The following is a 12,375-nucleotide window of genomic DNA, read 5'->3' on the forward strand; positions in this document are numbered from 1 at the left end:
CCTTAGGATAATTTAAAGTGCTAAAATTAAATGACATCTAGTAATATAATGTTCATTTTCTTCCAAAATTGTAACTTAAAACCAAATATCTCTATATCTAGTACACACCTTGATGACATTTCCAGGAAAAGTGTTCTTATCCCCCCCCCCCAAAAAAAAGGATGTTCTTTTCCTATTTTTTCAAGGATCTGCAATTCATGATATTAAGTACAAAAAGGGAAATATATATTTTTTTGAAACCTATTTTCCYATTTTCTCTTTCTTCTTGTCTCTAGTGCCTAAATGTGAAACAGAGTTATTTCACCTCTGGCTAAAATGTCATCAATAGCTACCCTAAGAAACATTTGTAACTACAATTTGTAGTTTTTACAATTTGTAAAAAATTACAAACAGAAGTAACTGGTTTGTGACCAGTTTACTCTCTTCATAGCAAGAGTAACAACCTAAGCACCTGTAACATGTTGGTAACAACGCAGTTACTACAAAGACCAGTGAACCCTGCAAGCTGACAGTGCGTACCTCTTCCGAAATCACGGTTTGTGAAGTATGCTTTCTTTCCAGTGAGAAGCTCTGTAAACAGGACGCAACTTTCAGTCACGTTGTCTACCTGCAAAGTGCCATAATAACCTATTTCCTAGCCTGTGTGTTTAAAAGTGATTTACTGCAGAGAAAATGAGCCAGACACTTACCAACTTTGTATTTATGCTTATAATGTATAGTAGTCTACTTTGCTTGCTTTATGATATTTCAAATTTTACTTCAGAGGCCTAAAGAAAATGAAAGAGAAAAAGAAAGAATACCTCCATTTTTTCTATGATAGCATTTTCTTTTTCAAAAGAAGCTATTTATCTGATCCTGTCTCTTACCTAATTTTGTTGGTTTTTCTCCTCTGAAACTCTTGTGCATATATTTRGATAAAACAGTGCTATATACACATAGGAAATAACTTGAATCTAGCAATTATTGAAAGAACTATGTAGAACACATCATAACTAATTAGCTAAATGTTAACTATCATTTTACATGAAAGGACCAATCGAAATTGCTATAGCTCAAATAAATGTTTATGTAGGACTTGGGGTTGATCAACTAGAAGGGAATCATGTGTAGCATGTCAAAATAGTTCATTTTTATTTAAGTATTAGTTAAGAAAAACTGATGTTTAAAGATCCAAAGACTCACATTGTCCTTTTTGAAGGACACTGCCTCAGTAGTCACTGAAAACAGCAATAGTTTCATGAAACTTACCAAAATAAGTATCAGAAAAGGGAGGGATTGTATCTGAGAACAGGAAGGGCAGATTTCAAGAATAYTTAGGTAAATTAGACTGCGTTCATATTTGATGGTCCAGAAGAAATTATCCTGCACGTGTAGACAAAGGGGTTCAGTCCTCTGAGTGCCACTACCTTTAAGAACTCATCGAAGACAGATGAAATTCTGTAAGACTGTCAAAGCACACGTGTGCTGTCAAGCCTTAAAAGAGGAGAAAGAACAGAACTGTAAATCAGTTAATTAAGTTTAATTCATAAATTAAGTGACAGGAGAGAGGAAGGAATTGAAATAAACTGATAATCAAACTTTTTATAGCATTTAGTCAAAACATGGTCATGAGTAACAACTAGTGTAGGTATGTCAAGAACAAACAGAGCCAAACCTAAGCAGTTTCCTTCTATGATAATGTCACAGGCCCTTTGAATAGGAGATAATCCTTAGAGGTAATAAATCTTGATTTTAACAAGACTTCAGAAACTGTTTCTGGAAGGTAGATGCAAAATTATCTGGAAAACTGCATTCAGAGAATAGTCAACAGTGGTTCGTATTTTTCAAAAGAGAAGGATATATTGAGGAGAGTTCTGCAGGGACCTATTCTGTCTCCAATATTTTGCAATATTTTCATTAATGAGTAGGTAGATGGAACAGAATGTACGCTTCTTAAGCCTGTGGACAACACCAGGCTGGAAGGGATCTGAAGTGTCTTGAAGGACAGAATTAGAATAAAAAGGATTTTAGGAAGTTGGAAAAATAGTGTCGAAAATAAGATGCAATTCAGTTAAGAGAGACACAAGATTCTATGCACAAGAATATAAAAAAACTCAGGGCTTTAGGAGATCACTGGCAGAAATGGATCAACAATATCATGCTCATGCCAAAAAATAAATGGTACACTAGGACGCATAAATAAGTAGAGATTCTGTAAGATATAAGAAATAAAAAGGATGAGACAAAAGATCTCAAGAAAGATGTGTTCAGAAAKGTTGTATTTATGAGATTGCTAATCATTCTATATGAACAGATTAAAAGAATTCCTATTACTTCCTGTTACAAAGAAGACTGAAAAAAGACCTTAGTAACAACTTTAAAATACTAAAATGCTACAGCAGATGGGATGRTAATCATCTGTTCTCCATACCCTTAATAGACAGGAGTACTAATTGATTTAAACCGCCTTAAAGGAGAATGAAATCAGATTTTAGGAAAAGTTTTCTAATTGAAATAGAATTAGAATTGGATTAATTGGACCACAGCAGGTAGGCTGTGGAGCCCCTCACTGGAGTTTTTTTTAAAACATGACAAACATCTATCAAGAGTATAGTTAATCCTCCCTGATAGGAGTATGAGATAAATTAGAAAATCTTCTGAAGAGTTATTCATCTGTATTTTCTATAATTCTATGCAAAAAGTTAAAACACGCATCCTACTCAGTAATCTGTAAATTTTGTTCTTGAATATTTTAAAATATAATAAATCGTGTCTATTTCTTTGAGAACAGAACACTAATTYTCCACTAGTCTTCAGAATTCTCTGAGTTTTTATTTTCTTAACACAAAATAGCCAAAGAAAAACTGCACTGGCCTTAATAAAACTTGCAGAAGTGGATTGTGGAAGAACAGATCCATAACTAGATATTGCAGATTCATTGTAGCACATCAATATATTTTTCTCTCTAAAAAGACTAAAAGAATAAACTATATTATGCCAGACAAGTATATAGCTCATTCCTCTCCAATCCTGGGTCAATTATATCAGGACAGCCTGTGCCATTTGGATACGCACAGCTGAGGTACATATTTTAGCAAAATATTTCTCAATGCCCATGCTAGCTGGATGATAGTACATCACAGCTAGTGAAATTGTCCCAAACTTTGCCGACTGAAGGGCCACAGTGCTGGGCAACTTCCTTCAAATTCTAACTCTACTATCACCATAAACCTTAACACTTTAACTGCCTATGCCATGAACAGCACGACAGAATCCTGCAGACAAACTCTTCTTTACATTCTACAGGTTGTGGACKGCTAAATTACTGCTTAAACAGAATAGTAAATAACAAATACAAAAAAAGGATCAGTAACATATTTTTTTTTGAGAATTTTCATCCTCTAATGATTTCCTTCTCAGCTCTCGGTATATTGGGACAACTAATAAAGACTATCCAGTGAAATGCCTCAAGCAAGAGATTTTTTAATGTATTTGGGCTGCATACAATAATTCTAAACTCACTGGTGGTCAATAATCATTAGGGTAAAAGAAAACAACTAAAGCTTAAGGAAGGCATATAAACACTTAGAAGAAATACCAAAGATTATAATGACAGGCACATTCCCATTCTTAAGTAAAACAGGACTGTATTTATTATTGCAGAAAAATAATTTCATTAAAAGATAAAATAGGCAGAATAAAGAATCTGAACTGACTGGTACATCTTGGCAGATTCTTTTTATTTCTCTAAGAATGTACAGAACTGTTCGATTTATAAAACAACTGACACCTTATGGGAAAGCGTAAGGAAGTAGAGCAAAAAGATTTTGTCATGTAAGTAAAATTTGCTGAATTTATCCTTTCTTAATTTGCATAGCTAAGGCTATCTGTAGYGCTCAAAGTGTGTATAACTGGTGGGTTTAATTAACTTCTCAATTCTGCTACTTGAGGCAAAAGAAGATGAAGCAAGCCAGAAATGTGGGTGGGAGTGAGAGCATAGCATCGCTTCCTGCCTCCCACAACTCAAGCCCTGGAAATTGGTAAGAAAGCAGGGTCTTGATATCTGAAGAGTTCATCTTCTTATTGCCTTCTTAAAGGTTATAATCCTCTGTTTGTGAAGGCGCAATGGGTTGCTCTAGAGAAGATTACAATGTCACAAATCCTATCAGAGGATTATAACTCTGTCAGGTTGTGAGTAATTATGAAGGAAAAGCAAATCTTCAGAGGACACAAAAATAACTTTCATAAAAGGAGATGTGGTATCACATAATAAAAGTCCACATGGAAAATGAAGCTCAGACTGTAGTGTTTTTACATCTAAGAGGGTAGAAAAAATTATCAGAATGTGAGTGCAGTGGTACAGAGCTGAACTCAAGGAATATGAAAAACATAACAGAGAGGCTTCCAGCTGGTTTAGTCACAAGACCAGTGATATCCTACTCCCACTCGCCTCAGATGGCAGTAAAACAGCCAACTGATTTCACAGAACTCTGTTCCTACACACTTGGAGTCTAACCAGAAATGAGGAACCCAAACCTGAAAAATGATGAAGGCCCCATCTCCTAAGTCACTGAGACCATAGACAATTCAGCATCTCACAGCATCAGTCTTCATCTAGAAGAAAACAGGAAGCTCTGGAGGCCAGCTCTTGAATTCAAGGGCTATATGAAGAACAGTAACAGTTGTACCCTGTCACATAGAGTTCAGAAGGGCTCACAGGCTTAAGACTGTTATACCTATAAATCCTTTCCCACAGATTTAAATGTGAAGTGGTAGTAGCATGTTCAGTAAGAAAATGATCCTTTAACAGGGACATTGTGTACTCTCTTCCTGCTGCCCTCAAATGGCCATAGAGTCCCACACCTCTTTGATTGACATCACTGCTTAATTTTTCTTCTACTTTTTATACCACATAAAATAATTATTCAAAGAAATGTCTCTGTCTCTAATATGCATACAGTTAATTGCCTGAAGAAAATTAAAGGGGAAAAAACAGGAGATACTGTAAAATTAGTGCCATCCTCATTTGCACTTAAGACAAAAGTATTCACAATTAAGAATCCATCTGTCTTCAAGTGTATGTTGATAAATAACATTGTCTACATCTGACAGCAGAACAAAATTCCATTGCACTGAGTGGAGACTTGGGAATTTTGCCATTTATCAAAAAAAGCATGAGACATTGTTTGAGTGACAACAGCACACTATGTGGCTCACTCTGTATCTCTGCAGTTTACTYTTCCTGCCAAGAGACAGCCAGTTCCTCGTAATATATGGATCAAGAGCAGAGCATAGTGGATTTTGTGGAGAACCCTGACCTGGCTCCATGACCTTCCTTCCCATGTTCAGCTGAGCAACACTGCCTCTGGACATCAGCYTGTGAATCTCCTTACCATAACATACAAAAACTGTGTCCACAGCAATCTCGTCCATCAGCCCCTCAAACTAGATCAGTAAGATGCTAAGAGATACTACTCCATCATACCTTTTACCAGTTGTCATCTTGAAGCAACAGGCTTCTTTTTTGTGTCAGTCAGCACTACCAACTATGCTGATTCAGAAATGCTTTCAGTAGGGGAAATGCTCAACTTGCCTGGCTACATGGCACGGTCAGAACAGTTCACAACACCATTGTGTCAAAAAGAGTTTAATACTATTTGAAGCTGAAGATGTTCTTGGGTTCAGCATTTTTCTATTTTGGGGGAAAAAGACTTCTCAGAAATCTATTGAGGATACCCATTTGTGAAAGACCATGCAACCTCTATCACGGAAGACGGCAACAGAACTAAAGGTTAATCATACAGGAAGCGAATAGAAAATACATGGCACAAGAGAATAGTATGCTGAAAGGCACCTGCATGCAGCAGCACCATGGAGAATCAGATAATAGTATAGGACTAACTCCTACAGTTGTTAGGACAGAGGAAGGCAGAACACTGTGTTTGATGACAGGCATTTACACTGTAGACTGTCACTTCTATTAAACAGAAACATTTTCTTGCTGGATGAAGTGCCTTCCCACTCATCTCAGATCCTTTTTGTGATGATGATTAGACAGATAAGTTGTCTGTGTTACAAGAATGTTTTTGTGACAGAGTGCAGAGACAGAATGGGGAACTGGCTAACATAAATTGCCATGAAAAGTATTTATTGTCTCAGCACTATCATATTTAAGGAAAATATGTCATTTGTGTGACTTGTACACTACTGATGAGAGAACAAAAAAGGCTGCATCTCATAAGGGACAGAGACTTACAGGGATGACTTACTGAAACTCTTATACACAAAATAACACATCTCCATCTGAAAAAGTGAAGCCAGAACCTCATCACAAAAGTCACACTGCATGGCCACAGTTGGTCCAAACATGGTAGCCTTAATGATCAAATCTCAGAAAGCTCATCCGATGAAGGAAGATTAGAAGGAGTGAAATTATTTACTCCAGAAAGGAGACAAATATTTGAGAAGTGAGAAAAAAAGCATATAAAATAATGAACAGCACTAAATCTGGATTAGGAACATCTGTTTTTGCTAAAACATAAAATCAGTTAAATTGCAAGGTAGAGAATTTAAGATTTGTTAATACAGAATAGTCTTCAACTTAGCACTTTTACTAGACTATGGAAAATGCTGCTGTGGAGTGCCACTAATTCAACAAGAGCTAAAACACCATTTTATGACTGTGGGGACAACAAGAACATCCAGGTTTATAACAGCTAATGCAAATAAAATTGCTTTTTTGGTCATAACTCCTATCTTTAAGAGATAAGCACACATCTTTCAGAGAAGGCAGATTTTGCATTTAAATACTACYGGAGCTCTTGTAGCCTCTTGTGACACATTTGGTACTGGACAGACAGTGGCTACTGAACTAGATGGACCACGTATATATTATGCACATTTCCATATATGAACAAATTGTGCATAATCCTATGGATATCTAGCCTGACTTTGAAACATCAGCTGTTAGAGAGTGTACCTTTGTATGCTCCTGCATGCAGTGATGCTCTAGATAAGAACATCTTTTAAAAAGACATCATTTAACGCAGATGCAGAGGAATAGGTAAAGGATCTAAATAAAAAGACAATGACAATAGCAATATAATACTTACAAAGAGAGAGAGAAAGAGCAAATCATCTAGTTGTGGGAAAACGTATGGCACATAGGCAGCAGGGTTTGAGTTCCGCCCCAACAGGAGGCTTAGTTCCATGAATGGAGAATAACAGACATATTACCTAGAAAGGAACTGATCTGAAAGGAATTCATTTACAGGGATAATCATGCTGTTACTACCATATAGCTTTTGTTGTATCTGGGATTCTGCAGCAATAGCATATGCAGTTTTCTTTTGGGAGTAGGGCTGTGAGTACAGTTTGGCAAAATTGGATGAGCCCAGAAATTATAATTAAGTATAATACACTTAAGAACAAAGAGACAAATGTGCATGTTGGTGGCAGTGCGGTTATGGAGGGGAGGGAAGCAGGTTTCTACTGGTTTCTCTAGTTGCTCAGATCTATTCTGTTTTCATAGCTGTTATTTTCAATTTGAGTTAGTTCAGGGCATTTCTTTTTCTCTTGAGTATCTCAAAATGCTCAGCTATTATTATATTTCACTCTGATTTTTCCTTCTCCCCCCCCCTTGACTTCCCAGTCTTCTTTTGTCTGTCTTGTTCTCATTTCTTTTGTATGCATGTCTGCAGGTGGCTTTTATAGCAAAATCTCATTCCACTTTGCTGCCCTTCCCCCATCCTCTCCTGTTTTGTTACTGCATTGCCTATCTCATTTRTTCTTTTCCTTAAGCCTGCAACTGCTCATTTACTAATAGATTCTATTCTGTACTTAGGTATTTTTTTCATTTTTTCTTGTCTCCAAGCACTGAATGCATGACTTCACTGCTACAGGAAAGAATGAATCCCCAGGCCGCTCTATAGAACAGGTTTCAGTTTCCCATGGCTGAAGAGAAGAAAGATACAAGCTGAGCTTTTAGGGAGGTTCATGGTAGGTTATTGGATCTCAGTGAAAAAGCTTATTATTGCTACATCCTACCAGCATTTCTCCTTCTAACCCCAAATATTTCCCCTAACCCTGACGCTTGARAAAAATAAACAAACTAGGTGAACAGTGCAACAAATTCTATACACAGTGCAGAAAATGAAAAAAAGTCTGTGTTTTTGCTCTTCACGTTCATATGTGTGACCATAGTGTGTCAGGTCTTCCTACACTGTGTTCCTCTTTGTGTTTAATAACTGCTGAGATGCCTATTCCTTGATTTCTGAATAAAGTGCATAAATCAGATATGACATCATCTTAATTGGATGGAGTGCAGCTTGACTACAGCAACCGATTCCATTATTGTTGTCACCGTGATGCACCCTATAGTCACTCAGACTTACAATTAGGGAGGGAGAGGAAACACTCCAAAAGCACTTTCACTTAAAAATCCCAGTAAGCTGTTAGCTGTGACATCTGGAAGCAAGTTTCAATTGCACAGGCTGAGATATAGCTTGAGGTAATAAACAGACAAAGTAACGATGAAAGTCTTCATCAAATAGTGGGACTGGGTGGTAGGGATGTACAACCTGCTTTCTCTTGCTATAAACTGTTTCTGGGGCTGCATCCCTCCAGTTCTATTTTCTGCTCCATTTGCCTCCCACAAGCTTTTTCTGTACCCAGAACTCTTAAGAGGATAACAGTCAAAAGCATTCYTCAGCATCTGAAGACCTCTTTTTTTTTCTCTCTCTCTCTCCTCCCCTCTCCCCCCCAGTATGTTTCATTTTCTGCCTAGCACATGTCTTTCTGTTATGTAGTGAACTCCAGTTATGCTTTCCTCAACTTCCCCTCTTGGGCTGGTAGTAAGAAGACAGAAAGTTAACCACTAAGACTACATTTAGAATGACTCCTTAAAGTCTTGAGAGTTCCTTAACRCAGGTTAGGATGCAGCCTGGCATTGAATTACATTGTTTCAGCAGAAAATAGGATAAGCTGAGAATATTGCAGTTTAGCACTGCTAATCAGGTCTGACTATTCATGCTGGAAGCTGTGGCACAAACAGTTTTTTGACTCTTTGCAATGTTCATGTCCTCTGTGTTTTAAAAATAAATACATAAATATTGGCAGTGGCACAGCGCAGCTGGTTATATGGAATACTGTGCTGGACAATGTAGCAGTGTCAAGTTGCCAAAAGTGCTGTATCAGCACAGCCACAGATCTGAGGTTAAAGTTGTCCCCATTCAGTGAAGCCAGCTATTTGCAAATACCAATCAGAGACTATCTGGTTTATGAATATAAAGGATTTAACTCGGCATGGGAAGTCACTGATAAAATTGTTTGGGATTTTTTTGGTTAAACTTGCTTTCAGTTGAAGTCAATCTTCTCTTTCCCACAGTATCCCAAAATATTTTGAATAATCCAATGGATTATTATTTGCTTCCAAAATTTTAACACTGGTATTTATCCAATTACACGTGAAAAATTGTCAAAGTCTCAAAATGAAAGACTATCAAACTATTTCTATTGAAACTTGCTAGCTGATCATGACTAAACCAGGGCTCTGCTAGTGATTAGACTTAGATCCTCCACCACAATACCTGCTACAAAATCTGCATTATACCGTTGTTAATTTAGTTATAACAATTTCCTGAATATCATCCAAATACAGATGAATTTACCCATCATTATTAAATTACATATGGAGAAAACAAGATTGATGTCCCATTCACTCACTCAATTCTAGGAATATGCAGATAAGGAATTAGGTTACATACAATTTATCAACCTTGCAAACCAATGGAACATTCACCAGGTATGACATACTGACAGACTAAAAATTAGTATGATTCAGATTGAAATAGGTAAATATATCAAGTTGAGATTTTCCTTTAGGTCCTGGGAATCCAGTCCAATGGGAATCTCTTTATAGACAGGAATCTTTCTTCAATATAGTTCAATGTACTGTGCCAGAGTTCGGCCTTTTGTTTCATTCACTTTGTGGAAATGGCCAATAGAATCAGTAATTTTAGTTGTCTTCTATGTTATGACTTAGTCTTGTGTAAGCACCTGAGTATGAAYAAGGGGTATTGTGCAGTCAGCGCAGCAGTGAAAGAATGTCATGAATTTACTTGAAATTCCTAGTTTACAAGAGTTCCRGGCTTTTAACAAGAAGTGACAAAAGAGAAGCCAAAGATGATCTGGGGATGTGAAACATTACATCTTCATAAACATTTAAAGAACCAAAACACAGCAACATTAATGCTGCTAACAACATGGTCTTAAAGCAGAAATGCCACAGACATGTATAAGAAAAACAAGCCTAATTTCAGTCTCTCCAGTACATTTCTGGGGTAGCTTCCTTCATTACTGTTAAAGAGGTGACTGAATAAAAGTGATAGGTCTAAGTAAGAGATAGAAGCTAGAAAGACAATTCTGGTTAACTACAACTTATTTACAGCGTTTTTGGAAGTCTTCCACAGCTGCAAGTCACTTTGGCAGTGACAGCAGAAATACTGGTGTTCACAATACTTTTATCACACTGAAATCATGATGTTTTGACAGACTGAATAATAAGAACTGCCACAAGGGAAATTCACGATAGTGGCATCTGAGAAGTGCTGACACATATCTACTCAGAACAAAATTAGGGATCTTAGTGGTAAAATGTTGATACTTTCTTCATATTATTGGACCCACCCTTGCCAGTAGCTGCCCCGGTAGTGAAATAGAGCACTGCTAGCCTTCCCCCTCAGAAGTGTACGTGTAAAAGCAAGCATAAGAGAAAGAGATTTGGAAAACATGGATGTTTTGAGAAGAGTAGCAAACTATTTTAGGGTATAAGCCATTAGACTAAGAGGCTTTCTTCACCTGTACTCTAGGGATAGAATGGAAATGCAATAGGATATCTCCAACTCTAGCTCAGTAAGAGTATAGTTACTCCACTGTGTTATATAAGAGATCAGTACTGTAGCTGAATAGAAGCTTACTGAGAAGTTTTGTTTATTAGAAAATGGTGACTCATTAAGATGGCAATTATTTCTGTGAAAGGTTTGACTTAACAGACTTGCCTTTGCTAGACGAACCTATCAAAAAGATTCAAAAACTATTCCAATATTTTGGGGAATTTTGGAACAGAAAATTTTCTGATTTTCAATTCAAAATAACATTTCTCTTCTAAAAAAAAAGGCCAATCTATAAATATATATATATATAAAATGTTGAAATCATAAGGAAAAAAAATTCTCCTGACCTGACACAATATTTTCAAAAATGTCCAATTTCAATTTTCATTTGTTTGGTAAAAGAAAAAAAAACTTTTTGAAACAAGAAAAGCTGCTCTATTGTGGGAAAATCATTTCCCATTCAGCTCTACCTACTATCCACTACCAACTTGCTCCATTGCTACCCAGCTGGCCAGTAACAGCAAGAAGAAATACAATATTACTAGATCGTGCCATTTCTGCCATCATACTTCAGTTGCCTAGTGGTCCTCTTTCAACTTGTTTATACACACACGTAGTAGGTGGATGCAACTATAGCGCTCTGCAGAGGCAGGTGCAGACTCAGTCTGGATAGCAGAAGACTAACCAGGCAGCAGTAATGGTGAGGAATAAAAAGGGAAGGGAAAGAAAAAAAAAAAGAAAGAAAGAAAAAAAGAAAAGAAAAGAAAGAACTCCCTCCCCCTAGTTTTCCTCTCCTCTCTCAGCAGTAAATCCGTTACTAGCTCCACAGAGCTCCTGCTCATGCACTCGGCTTCATTAATGAGCTGTGGAAAGCCAAGTGGYTCAATTCCCTTAAAATCCTGGCAAACTGCAGGGATATTTGGCTCCTGTCAGATCCTGTGGGCACTTGGGGGGTGGTCCACTCACTCCATCATAATAAGCCTTTTTTCCCCTAACAACCCAGCTTTCTTTCCACATGATTATAATCCTGTGCTTGATGCTATGGGAGTTACTGTATTGTCACAAATTCAGCACATGGTTTCATTGCAGGAGGAAAAGGCTCTGTTGTATGATTTCAGAAGCCATGACAAGGTTCTGACTGCCAGACAGCTCCAAATACCTCAAAATACACAGCCTGGAGAAAGACTCTTGAAGAAATACTGCTGACCATGCTGTAATCTGGCTTTGCAGATTGAGTACAGCATACAATTCTGACCAAACTTCTTAGATGCAGCAATGAAATAGTGCAAACAACTAATAAATTATGATATATCTTAAAAAGTAGTCAGACTGCGATCTCTACTATAATGGGACAAATTAAACACAGAATTGATATGAGGCTAGTACTGGTATAAAACACTACATAAACAGTAACTAGCACCTGCTTTTAGACACGTCTGATACAGAAAACACTGTCTTGGTATGAAACTGTGATACCTGCTACCAGGGGAAAAGAAAAAAAAAC

The 12,375-nt window shown here is 37.1% G+C and overlaps 1 protein-coding gene across 1 annotated transcript in view; it reads left to right on the plus strand.

Annotated features, from left to right (window-relative positions):
- Positions 1 to 12,375, plus strand: part of SHISA9 (shisa family member 9) — a 188,676-nt gene that overhangs the window by 151,630 nt on the left and 24,671 nt on the right. The window lies entirely within an intron of this gene.

The sequence above is a fragment of the Rhea americana genome, unplaced genomic scaffold (assembly GCF_003343005.1).
Source record: "Rhea americana isolate MKP2758 unplaced genomic scaffold, rheAme1 scaffold_10, whole genome shotgun sequence".
NCBI classification, from domain to species: Eukaryota; Metazoa; Chordata; class Aves; order Rheiformes; family Rheidae; genus Rhea; species Rhea americana.